At 44.3% G+C, this 12525-nt stretch overlaps 1 protein-coding gene across 6 annotated transcripts in view; it reads left to right on the forward strand.

Annotated features, from left to right (window-relative positions):
* The window catches only part of ZFPL1 (zinc finger protein like 1), a 52774-nt gene that overhangs the window by 1198 nt on the left and 39051 nt on the right, over positions 1-12525 (forward strand). The window lies entirely within an intron of this gene.

A 12525-nucleotide genomic window follows, 5' to 3' on the forward strand; every position in this document is an offset into this window, starting at 1 on the left:
TGGCAATGAATTCCAGAGCTAAATTATGTCAGACCAAAGATCCATCAAGTCCAGCATTCTCTCTACAATAGTGGCTAATCTGGTTTACAAGTACTCAGCAGATCCCAAAGAGTAGATCAATTGCTTGTTGCCCACTCAGAGGGATAAGTAGTGGCTTTCTCAAGACTACCTGACTGATAATGTTTTATGGACTTTTCCTCCAGGAACTGGTATAAACCCCTTTTTAACTCAGCTATACAAGATGCTTTGACCACATCCTCCAGCATTAAATTCCACAATTTGTGTACTCAATGGCAACAATAATTTCTCTGATTTGTTTTAAATCTACTATTTGCTAATATAATGGAGTGTTCTCTAGTCCTAGTACTATTTAAAAGGGTAAATAATGTATTTATTTATTTTAAAACTTTTCTATACCGTCGTTAAGGTGGGTACCATCACAACGGTTTACAGTAAGGCACATAAAAGTAATGATACTAAAATCTCTCAGTTTACATTGGTGCCATAAGGTTCGGTAACATAGTTTGTAATCAATGTTAATTGATAAATGTTATAATTCATGTCCAGGTTTTTCTGTATCAGTTTTGAGTATAACACTAGTTTTATAATTGTAACTTTTCCTTTAGTGATGAGCTATCTATTAAAAACTACACACTCAGAGATTGCTGTAATGTGTGTGGGTGTTCAATTGTTCGTACCTTGCACTTCCCTGGCTACTGTTCTCCTCTCTCTTTTTGAAAAGCTTGTTTAAAGAGCCAAAATGCTTTGCTGTCTCTTTGTAATCTTGACTCCAAGGACATGGAGTTCCATAGTATGGGGCCTGCCAAGGATAACGCCCTTTCTCTTACTTGTGTTAGTCTTGCTGTTTTGACTGATGGAATAGTTAGGAGTGCTTTGTTGGCTGACCTTAGGTTTCTGTTGGGGATGTGTACGCGAAGGGCCTCCTATTTACTTGTTCCATCCCATTCATGATTTTGTAAAACTTTATCATATCCCCTTTTGATTGCTTCTTTTCTAAACTGAAGAATCATAACCTTCTTTAGTCTTTCTTCATAAGGGAGCTGTTCTGTCCCCTTTATCATATTTTCCCTTCTCTGTACTCTTTCTTTTTTGACTACATCTTTTTTTGAGATGGTGCAACTAGAACTATACACAATATTCAAGATGCATTTGCACCATGGATTGATACAGAGGCATCATGATATTTTCCATTTCTTTCTGAATCACTCAACATTCTATTTGCATTTTTGACCACTGCCACACACTGATCTAAAGATTTCATATTCCTTATTGTCCATGCCATACCAGTCCGGATAAGTGGGTTATGTCTTCCTGCCAGCAGATGGATGCAGAGAAAAAGTTCAAAGCTGACTTCACTCCTCAGTTAAAGGTCTGGTGCTGTCTTCAACTCTTCATTATTTCTCTGTCTCAAGCAAATGGTTCGGATGTAGAATGATGCTGCAGCTATGAGTAGACTGCCCTCGAGAAGGCTTTAGGCCCAGATTCCCAGTGGAGCATAGGCCAAGTCCTGGGGGCACTGTGGTTCTGTTTGACTGATTCTCCCTTTCTCTTTGGAAATTGACTCCGTGCGCGGGTGATTCCCAGTGACTCTGTTCCCTTGGTGGATCCAACAGCAGATGCTACTGCTATGGTGCTGTGCTGGATTTGGTCGAGGGGTCGAAGGTGATCACCTTTTTCTCTCACTTCCTCTACTTGCTTACGGTTTCTCTGGGGGTTGGCGGGGGGCAGGAGGGGGAGAGTAAGGGAGGTGAGGCACCACAGGTAAATTACAGAGGCTGAGCATGTCAGCCAGTGCATTCTGCCTGGCTTGCAAGGGCCTCTATGGTGGAAGGCAGCGCTATGGTGCACATGGAACAGAGCCGGATCAGCACTCCCATTTTGGCAAAATTAGGAATGATTTTACTGCTGCTATGAGCCAAATGAACGTGCCAGGCTGTTTACCTCTCTGTTCCCTCTTATAGTCTAATGCAGAAGTTCTATTGGGGGGGGGGAGGCAACAGATTTACCTTCAAGCACAGCAGAGTCTGGACAGCTCCAGTTCGCTATGGTACCTCTAGGTATGTTGGAGTTCCTTTCTCCCGCCCTCTCTGCCAGTGGAGTGTTCGAAGGAACAACCTGTAGAAACAGCTCACTTCCTCTCTACACAAAGGAGGCTTCCCAGCAGGGCTTTTAAGACTAATTTAGACTTGTGATGCTGAATGTGACTGCAGCCTGTTAAAAATCCCAGGGTGGTTCTGCTTGGGCAGTACGTTTTGGATTCATCTTGCGCATTTCCCATCCATTATTCATGTTCCCACATGGAAGAACCACAGGTTGGACTTTGCAGGGTATGTGCTGTTAGAGCATTTCTTTGGTTGGGACAGTCCTAGGGAATTGGCAGGACAAGAGGAGAAAGAGATAGCTGTGGCTCCTCAGATAGGGGGATAATGCCTCAATGGGAAGGCTGTTTGGGAGATAGGAGCTGGGGCCTCTTAATTCTGGGTCGTTCAGCTCTTGGACTAGCAATGGGCGACAGTCTGTAGGGGGGATCCCATATTCATGGGTGCTTGTAGGCTCCCCTGCCCCACAGAGCATTTCCTACTACATTTGATTGCTGATGATGGGTTCTCCTTGGTATTAGACACCTGATTTCAGCCTTATGGTGACCAAGGCTACGTGGGATCTATATTCCCTCCGCATGTAAGAGAAGGGATAGTGTATTGGATCACCAGGTTGGTGGTGGAGGTAGTTGTCCTCAACTTTTAAGACTTCAGTTGGTGGAGGAATGCAGAATATTCAAGGACCTCCAAGATAGAAAAACTGAATCTCTGCTTAAAAAGTCCTTTTTTTTTCCCCTGTAGTCTCTTTCACCAGGCTACTATGTGCAATGGCTCCATGATACAAGGGTCCAACATCCTCTGAGGAGGCCATGGTGACTTTTCCCACAGGTAACAATGTAAGAAAAAGGGGGGGGGATTCTTGAATTTTTCTACAGCTCTTGGATGGATTCATGGCTGGTGAGTCTTGCACGGTGAAGCTGGGAGCTCCTTGTGGTCAGGGCTAGCTCTAGGTGGGGCCACAGAGTTTATGCCTGTGCTTCTCGGGAATTCCCCCATAGAACAACAGCCATGGCTATCTTGGACTTTAGGTACAGACCCAATGCATCTCACTCAGCTTGCTCGCTTCTCAGGGATATTCGGTAGCCGGTGTCACAAAGCTATTTTTTTCCTGTCTCTAGGGAGATTAAAAGGAGTTCAAACAGGTAGTTTTTCACAGTTTTATCCTCCTCCATGAGAACTGCTTTTTGGAATGCTCCTAAAAGTTTAAGTTTAGAGACCAAAGTTCCAAGGCCAGCTAGGGATGCTTATTGGAATCTCCTTCTCCCCTTCCCCTTCCCCTCAACCAATACCAGTTTTGGTTGGGGGCTGTTTCGGAGGCTGCGAGCAATCTGCTCCGGCAGCTCTGTCTCTTGGGGAAGTTTTCCAGGACAGTGGGTTTGGCTGGGGCAGTACCCGCCTCGTCGTGAGTTACTCTGTTCTGGGTTTGCTCTTTCACTGCAACAATTGGAGTCTTCTTTAATGAGTGGTTGAACACTACTTGGGTGACTTCCTTGTCCCCTCAGTGGAGCCCTTGGGGCAGGGCCATTGCTAGTACTTCAGAGATCTGGGGCATGAACCTTTAGGTCCTTTCCTCCCCTTCCACCAGGCCTCGTTCCCCAGGGTTACCAACTTTTCATGAACCAGGACTGGAGAGCTGAGAACCGAGGCAGGAGACCTGACCCTCCCTTCATTTGCATAAATTTGCCACCAGTTCCCCTGAACCTGCCTCTTCTCTTTTGTCCCTCTGTTTCTTATATTTTAGTATCCCCAGGACAGTGGCAATGAATAAATCTACCAAGGCATCAACAGAGCCATCGATGTATGATGCACTCAAGAATCAACTTGAAAACCATTAGACAGAATACAATCTACATAGATGCATCCGTTCCGTTAATTGTATGTGTAATATGGGTGCACTGCTCATTTTTCCCAATGTTATGGAAATATGAGTGCATCAGCCATCCACACCCTTCACTGATCTCTTCTTAAGGTGCTCTTGCAGCTGGCTGAGGGGCCCAGACATGGCACAGAACAGCACACAGCCACTTACAATATTGCAGACATAAAAAAAAAAAAGTGTGGTGTTTTTTAATTTAATGCTGAAAACAAATTGACAATGAATCCTCTGAAAAAAAGTGAATTACAATTACAGTATAGTAATGCGGCAGAAAAAGACCAAAATGGTCCATGTAGTCTGCCCAGCAAACCTCTCTTACTAAAAAATGCACTAACTGCCATTTCACCGTCCTTTAGTCAGACTTCAGACTGTTCAGGGCTGAGGTGGAGCAAGAAAGCCTAGGATTATGCAGGTATGGAAACCTGAGGCTGACTGATGATTAACTCGAATAGCAATTAGTCCTCCTCAGTCTCTGGAGTATAGGGAAGTCCTCACATATCTGAAGAAGAAAGTGACTTTATGGCCTTGGATATGTTGGAGTTCAAGGCCTCACTCCTGGTGTCTGATTCTCCCATTTCCACATCTGCCTCAAACATGGTCCATTCTGCAGATCTTAGGCTCCAGGGCAATGGACCTGGATGTGGTACCTTAGGTACAGACCCACATGCATCTCACTCAGCTTGCTCGCTTCTCAGGGATATTCGGTAGCTCAGTGTCACAAAGCTATTATTTTTCCTGTCTCTAGGGAGATTAAAAGGAGTTCAAACAGGTAGTTTTTCACAGTTGCCGCCTGCTGGGAATGGATCTCGTCTTTTTCATGGTTCTTTTGCGCTAAAGGCGGGAGCTTGAGAGAGGATTTATGATCCAAGGCAGGTGAAGCACGGACTGAAATCTTAGTGGAGAACCAACAATTCAAGGTTTAGGCCAAGGGCCAGAGCCCACCATCTAGCATTCCAGAAATCCTGGCTTCCATCTCAGAAGGCAGCCCAGGTACTAGCAGTCAAAGTAGTACTATTAGCTGATGGGAACTGAGGGAACTAGTGCCCTGGTAAGTGTCAGATTTGATCTGGGATTGAGTTCCCCGGAGGGAACTAGCAGCAGCTCACATGACCAACACCGTCATCATACAAACATGTTTTGAGCTGACACATGGAGACCTTGAAGTGTAACGACTGGCAGAAAAGTGGCCTTTGTCCTACTTAGGGGGTCAGCTGAGGTGTTTCCATGAGGAGATCTGAGATCAGCCTGGTGAAGCTCCAAGTCAATCAAGTTAAGTTCCATATTAAAGAGTTATCACCCAGGAAAAGGATCTAGGCATCATGGTGGACAGTACTTTGGAATCCTCAGCTCAGTGTGTGGCAGCAATCAAAAAGCAAACAGAATGTTAATTATTAGGAAAGGAATGGAAAATAAAACGGAGAATGATACATACAGTTGTGCTCATAAGTTTACATACCCCTGGCAGAATTTGTAAGCCGTGTAGCATTTTAAGAAAATATGAGTGATCAGACAAAGCACCTCTGTTATTTTTAATGTTTCAGATTAAACTACTATGCATCACAGAATAGCACAATCGTTAAACAAACCATAGAAATAGAGGAAAAAGTAAAATGAACCTGTTCAAAAGTTTGCATATCCTTATTTCGTAATATTGTGTATTGACCCCTTTTGCATCAATGACAGCTTGCAGTTTTTTGTTCTTATTTATAACTTTTTCCAATACAAATAAGTATTTAAACCCAGGAAACGTATAAACCACATGAAATCACATTTTTTGGCAGCAAAAAAAAAAAAAAAGAAATAGTTAACCAGTGGGTTATAGCAAATCTTTTATTACAACATAACGATAGGAGGGCATTATATATGAGGAATACTAGGAAATATTTAGAAGAGAAAAAGCATTGTCCTGACTTTACGCTCCACAACCAGTAGTTAAACGATTTTCTGCAGTGGCAGAAGGCAAAAAATATACTTTATTAATCAGTGGAAAATCAGATTCAGGCAAAAGAAGTACCTCAGAGAGGTACCTCTTAAAGGTAATTATTGGAAGTTCTCCCATCACCCGAGGAAAATTGATCAATCTTAAGTTCAGACGGCAGTTTCAGTTTTCTAGCATCTCCAGCCTCCGTGATAATGCTGCTCTGTCCTTAATCGTTGCCATATTAAAACTTTTGATATATTGAATTTCAGATTCTGAAATTCTTAACTGAAGCCTTAACTGTAGAGAGGGAATTCTCCTGCTCTTGAATTTTAGAGCTCAGAGAAACTGTTAATGAGTCCATCTTATTCTTGCAAGTTCTCACAGCTACAGATAGCCCAGCAGTTAATTCCCATAGGGCCTCCAATGTTACGACCATGGTCTTGGCAGGGGGCACAGGTAACTCACCCGATGTTAAAGGGGTGCTAGCAGAGGGCAATGGAATATCCAAACCTCCGGGAGTTGTAAAGTCCTCTTTTGCTGAATCACCTCTGCTTCATGGCTATGCCGACACCAGCAGTGCTTCCTCCTGCAGTCTCACATCAATGACCTCATCTCTTAGTGACTCCTGCAGTGTGTCTGTAATCAGATCTCCTCTGGCAGCTGGCGGTCGTGTGTCGAGGGGGCTGAGGGAAACCTCCGCCCCAGGCGAGGTAGACTCTCCTCCAGGCGAACTCGCAGCGGGGGGACCCACCCCGGATTTCGCAGCTCCGAGACTCAGAAAGTTTGTAATTAGAGCCTGCTCTGTAAGTTCTGTGGGAATGGAGGGGAAAAACTCTCACTTTCCCCTTATGTTTCGGAGGCATCGGTTAACGCGGAATAGGCTATATTAGAGGAAATATTTATTTATTTATACGTTTTTATATACCGGCATTAGTTATGGACATCATACCGGTTTACAATAAACGAATTAAGCTTGGAAATTACATGTTAACCGGGAAAGCAGAACTGGGAGGGGGGTAACAAGAAGCAGCTATGAAGAGAAAGAGTAGCAATACATGGGTCCTCAATATGAGGAAAGAGTAAAATATGAGCATCTCTGTTCCATGAGTCTGTTCAGGACGCCATCTTACCCCTCAAACAAGAGCCCATGTCTTTTGAAGTGAGCTTGTAGTTTTTTGTGATAGTTGTGAATGAGGCCCTTTATTTTCTCATGTTATAAAGCTGCCCATTTCTCTTGGCATAAAGCCTCCAGATCCTATAAATTCTTTGGTTGTCTAGCATGAGCTGCATGTTTGAGATCTCCCCATAGTGGCTCAATGATGTTGAGGTCAGGAGACTGTGATGGCCACTGCAGAACCTTCACTTTCTGCTGTTGCAGCCATTGAAGTGTCGACTTTGCCTTATGTTTCAGATCATTGTCATGTTGGAAAGTCCGATGCACCTCTTGTGTAACTTCCCGGCTGATGAATGCAGATTCTTCTCCAGTATTTTCTGATAAGATGCTGCAATCATCTTGCCATCAAGTTTGACAAAATTCCCTGTGCCGCTGTAGCTCACCCTCCTCCCCCTCAAATCAGCATAGATCCACCTCTATGCTTCACAGTAGGGATGCTGTTGACTCCTCTGCAAACATAGCTTTTATGGTTGTGACCATAAAGTTCAATTTTGGTCTCATCATTCCAAATTATTTTGGTCCAGAAATTTTGAGGCTTCTCTAGGTGCTGTTTGGCGTATTGTAAACGGGCTGTTTTGTGCATTGGTGCAGCAATGGCTTTTTCCTGGCAACTCTACCATGCAGCCCATTTTTTTTCAAGTATCTCCTTATTATGCATGCTGAAACACCCATACCACTTTATTTCAGAGAAGCCTGTATTTCAGTAGAAGTTGCTTGTGAGTTTTTCTTTGCATCCCAACAAATTTTCCTGGCAGTTGTGTCTGAAAGCTTTCTTGGTCTACCTGACCGTGGCTTGGCATTAATGGAACCCATAATTTTCCATTCTTGGCATTTTCAAATCTTTGGATACCTTTTTATATCCTTTTTGTGATTTATAAAATTAAACTTTTTGTTCTCAGATCCTTTGACAGTTCTTTGGTGATTACTGAAGCATGGGGAAAACAAAAGTCAACCTAGCCCTGGAAGAAATGCACAAGCGTTTCTCAAGAGCTAAGAAACTCATTGACTATTTATACAGACACTAATTACCATCAAACAAGGCACAGGTGTGGATATCACTTGTTAACCAACCTGAAACGCCGACGATGTACAAATTTTGATTCCCATTAAAGAATCTATCACTAAAACACTTAAATATTGGGAAAACTGCCCTCGAGAAATCAACTGCCTCCTCATTAGCCTAAACCTGATTCTAAATCCATCCAAGAGTGAACTCCTGCTCATCTCCACAGAAAATAGTAACATATCTTTAAACTCACCGATCAACTCTCTCGTCACCCAAGTAAGGGACTTAGGAGTGATCATAGACAATCACCTGAATCTAAAATCTTTCATCAACCAAACTACTAAGGACTGCTTTTATAAACTACAGGTACTGAAAAGAATCAAACCTCTCCTCCACTTTCAAGATTGCAGGTCAGTCCTTCAAGCAATAATCTTTTCAAAAATAGACTATTGCAACACTATCTTACTAGGTCTCCCTGCCTCCTCCACCAAACCCCTCCAGATGCTCCAAAATGCGGCAGCCAGAATACTGACCAACTCCAGGAGAAGAGACCATATCACTCCCATTCTCAAAAACTTACACTGGCTGCCAATACATTTCAGGATTATTCATAAGTCCATCACCATTATCTATAAAAACATCCATCATCATGCTCCTCTTAACCTACAAATCCCTTTTAGACAACTTACCTCCTCCAAACCCATTAGAGAAGCTTACAGAGGATCACTACATGTACCATAAACCAAATCCACAAATTATCGAGCATATAGAGACCAGGCTTTCTCTACAGCAGGACCTTCGATATGGAACTCCATTCTCCCTGATCTGAGACAAGAACCATGCTTTCTAACATTTAGAAAAAGGCTTAAGACTTGGTTGTTTAAACAAGCCTTTCCAGACCCTAACTGATTCTTAGCATCAACCATAGAAAGACTAACGGATTCTTAGCATCAACCTTAGAAAGACACTTCAGTATACTGTAAATAATTATACCTCTGTCTGTTAAGTTACTATAGCTTTGTTTCTTCTTCCCCCAGTTGAACAGCCTTGTTTTTATTGTAACTGCATTGTCTCTCTTCACTTGTTCAAGTTTCAAAGTTATCACTCCCCCTGTTATTTTGTAAACCAGCATGATGTGATTGTATCATGAATCCCGGTATAGAAAAACTCTAAATAAATAAATACCATAAAAGTGTCTGAGAGAGGACGGATTAGCTCCAAGATGTACCTTTTGCGCACCACTTCCAAAGACCCATTGGTCAGAAGTGATGTGGGCCCACCTCTGATAAAATTGAGACAAGCGGCCGCCTATCTCCAGAACCTGAGGATGGATTCCCAAAACTTCATTGAGAGGATCGAGGAGCTCCAGAACCAGAGGCACCTGGCTTCTTTGCCTGAAAGGACTGAGACCCGGCAGAGGGGCAGGACTTCCAATTACTCGAACTTCTGGAAGAGCGAAAACGCCAAGTGCTCTGAAATCGCCCCTTTGCTGACGAAAACCGGAGAGTAGATTTCCCTTCCTTGGGTAGCCAAGGAAGTCTGGAATCTCCTCATCGATCTGCCATCTTTTCCAATTCCTCCCCAAATAATAAGTACCCCTTAAAAGCAACTTGGTGAGATTGGACTTTGAAATAGTATCAGCAGACTTGTTCTGCAGCCAGAGTAGTTTTTGGGTTGTAATCACCGAAGTCACACCTCCGAGTAGCTGTATGCTCCAAATCATATCCTGCATCTGCCAAGAATGCAGCTCCCGGCTCCAGGTATGGGCCATTCTTGCCCAGAGCTTCCTGGGGCAATTGTAATCCGGCCCTAGCCACCATAAAACAGCATGTGGAGATTTGGAGGTTCATGGTCACTGCCTGAAAGGCCTGTTTCAAAATAGCCTCAGTCTTCTGATCCTGGGCATCTTTTAAGGCTGCACCTCCTTTCACCGGAATGGTGGTCCGCTTTGTCAACACACAGACCAGGGTATCCATCTTGGGGAAACTGGAGCTACTACCCAACTGTAGGATCCATAGGAGACAAAGCTGCTAGTGAACAACCCCCTTTAAAATTAGCCTCAGGAGAACTCTATTCCAAATCGATCAATTCCTGAACCTGAGAAGCGCTGATGATCCTTTCTGATTGCAATTTGCAAATAGGCCTCTGTCAGATCCAGGGACACCAGGTACTCTTCTTTGCACACGGCCGCAATGACCGATCTCAGAGTCTCCATCCAAAAATGAAGCACCTTGAGGACCATGTTTACCTTTTTCAGATCCAAAATTGGACAAAGCAACCCTTCCTTCTGTGGAACTACGATATAGATGGAGTACCTTCCTGTGGTCTGCTTTTCCCTGGGAACCAGAACTTTGGCATCCAGTTGCCATAACTGGTCTAAGGTTTGTTAAATTGCTTCATGTTTAGCCAAAGCGTAAAGGGATATCATGTATGCATCCCAAATAGGATGCACAAAATCTAATGCGTAGCCATCTCTTACCACATCCAGGACCCAGTGGTCCATGGTAATTTTGGTCCACTCCTTGAAAAAGAGAGTGAGATCCCTCCAAAAACTGGAACCAAAGAGTGGACCAGCCTCACTTCATGTCTAGCCTCCTGCACTCACCCCGGAATTGTCCCTGGATGGTCTCCTACCACCTTGAAAGAACTGACCCCAGGACTGAAACCTTCCATAGGACTGCTTCTGAGGACCCTGTTGAAACTTTCTTTGATCTTGAAACCAAGTACGAGTCTGATGAAAACCTCTTGCCCTTTAGCTTGTGCTCTGGTAGCTTGTGAACCTTGGACTCCCCAAGATGTTTCATAATCTGTTCCAAGCTTTGTCCAAATAAGAGCTTCCCTTTAAAAGGAAGAGCTCCTAGCTGTAATTTGGACCACACATCTGCAGACCAATTATGCAACCACAACAAATGCCAAGCAAAGACTGTCGACATCATGATCCTTGAGGACATCCTCACAAGTTCATAAAAGGGCAGATGCCCCATAAGCTACAGCTGCCTTCATATGCTCTACCTTCTGGGCCATTGCACCCAAATTTGACCTGTGTGTTTTGTAACTCCTGGATCCAACGCAGACAAGCCCTCTGCATCAGACTGCTGTACACAGCAGCTGTTATACTTAGTGCCAACACTTCAAAAATGCGCTTGAGGTGGAAGCTCCAACTTAGGATCCTGCACATCTCTCAAGGCAGCTGAACCCGCCACCAGAATGGTGGTCGTCTTGGTAACCGCTGATACCGAGACATCAACTTTAGGAAGAGCTAAAAGTTCCAGCTTCTTTTCTGGCAAAGAGTATATCTTCACCATAGCCCTGCCTATTTCCACAACTTGTGGAATGGTAAGGCTTTGGCTGGATCATGCAAACCGTCCTTTATAGGATCTGCTCCTTCTAAGTCAGAGTCCTCCTGGGACACCTTGATTCCCACTTCTTGAACTACCTGCAAAATCAAAGGCCAAAGCTCTTCCCTGCAGAAAAATCTCAGCATTTTTGGATCATCACCTTCAGCCTTGGGAACCTCCTCATGGTCCCCAGCCATGGCATCCATATCAGCCACACCATCAGCATCCAGGACAGTAGTCTCATTTGAAGATCCCTCTGGCACTGCCCCAGGATCCTCAGAATCATCAGTGTATCCTAGCACAATGCTTGGCAAAGAAAAAAGGCCCAAAGCCCTTTGAACACCATTCCTATGGACCTTTTTGGAAGGACCTGGCTTTGCCGCTGCAGATTTTGCTGGTGGCCACCTCGTAGACCTGGACATGATATCCCCTGCAGCTTTTCTAGCCATATAAGCCTTGTGCAAAAGGAGCACAAAGTCCACAGAAAAAGATTAGGATTCATCCGAATTCTGGTCGAGGGTAAAATCCCCAGCCCCATCAGCCCCCTGATCCAGAGGAAAATCCATAAAATTACTGTCCTCCCAGGCTGTTGTAGCACTGGGCACTGCTGGGGAAAGCACTGGAGGAGGCCTCCCTGCCCCCCCCTTAATATTCCCGCCAACCCTACCACATGGCTCAAAATGGCTGCCATTCCCACGCCCAAAAAATCTCCCACCTGCACTGACTTGTGCGTTTCAGAAGCCATGGCCGCCTTAAATCGTGTCAGGAGTGCCCCTGAAGTGCCCTTATTACCAGCAATGCATCCCAAGGCCTTCCCAATTAAGCCTTGCCCATGATCCTCCACATGCATAGCAGGAACAGCCATGCGCCATGTTAACAAACCTCCACGTGTGGAGAGAGGCTGCGCGCCAATATACGGGAGTCGGGCTGACCAGAATCTAATTGCAAAAGAAAAATAATTCAGCTGTAAAAGGAACTCTGTGAAAAGAACTGTCTAGCAACCGTCATATATTGCCACAGAAACTTATTGGCTTATACAGTCAAGCCCGTGAAGCACTGGGCTTGTCTAATCATAGGTTGCATAGGACAC

This window comes from Rhinatrema bivittatum, chromosome 8 (assembly GCF_901001135.1).
Source record: "Rhinatrema bivittatum chromosome 8, aRhiBiv1.1, whole genome shotgun sequence".
NCBI classification, from domain to species: Eukaryota; Metazoa; Chordata; class Amphibia; order Gymnophiona; family Rhinatrematidae; genus Rhinatrema; species Rhinatrema bivittatum.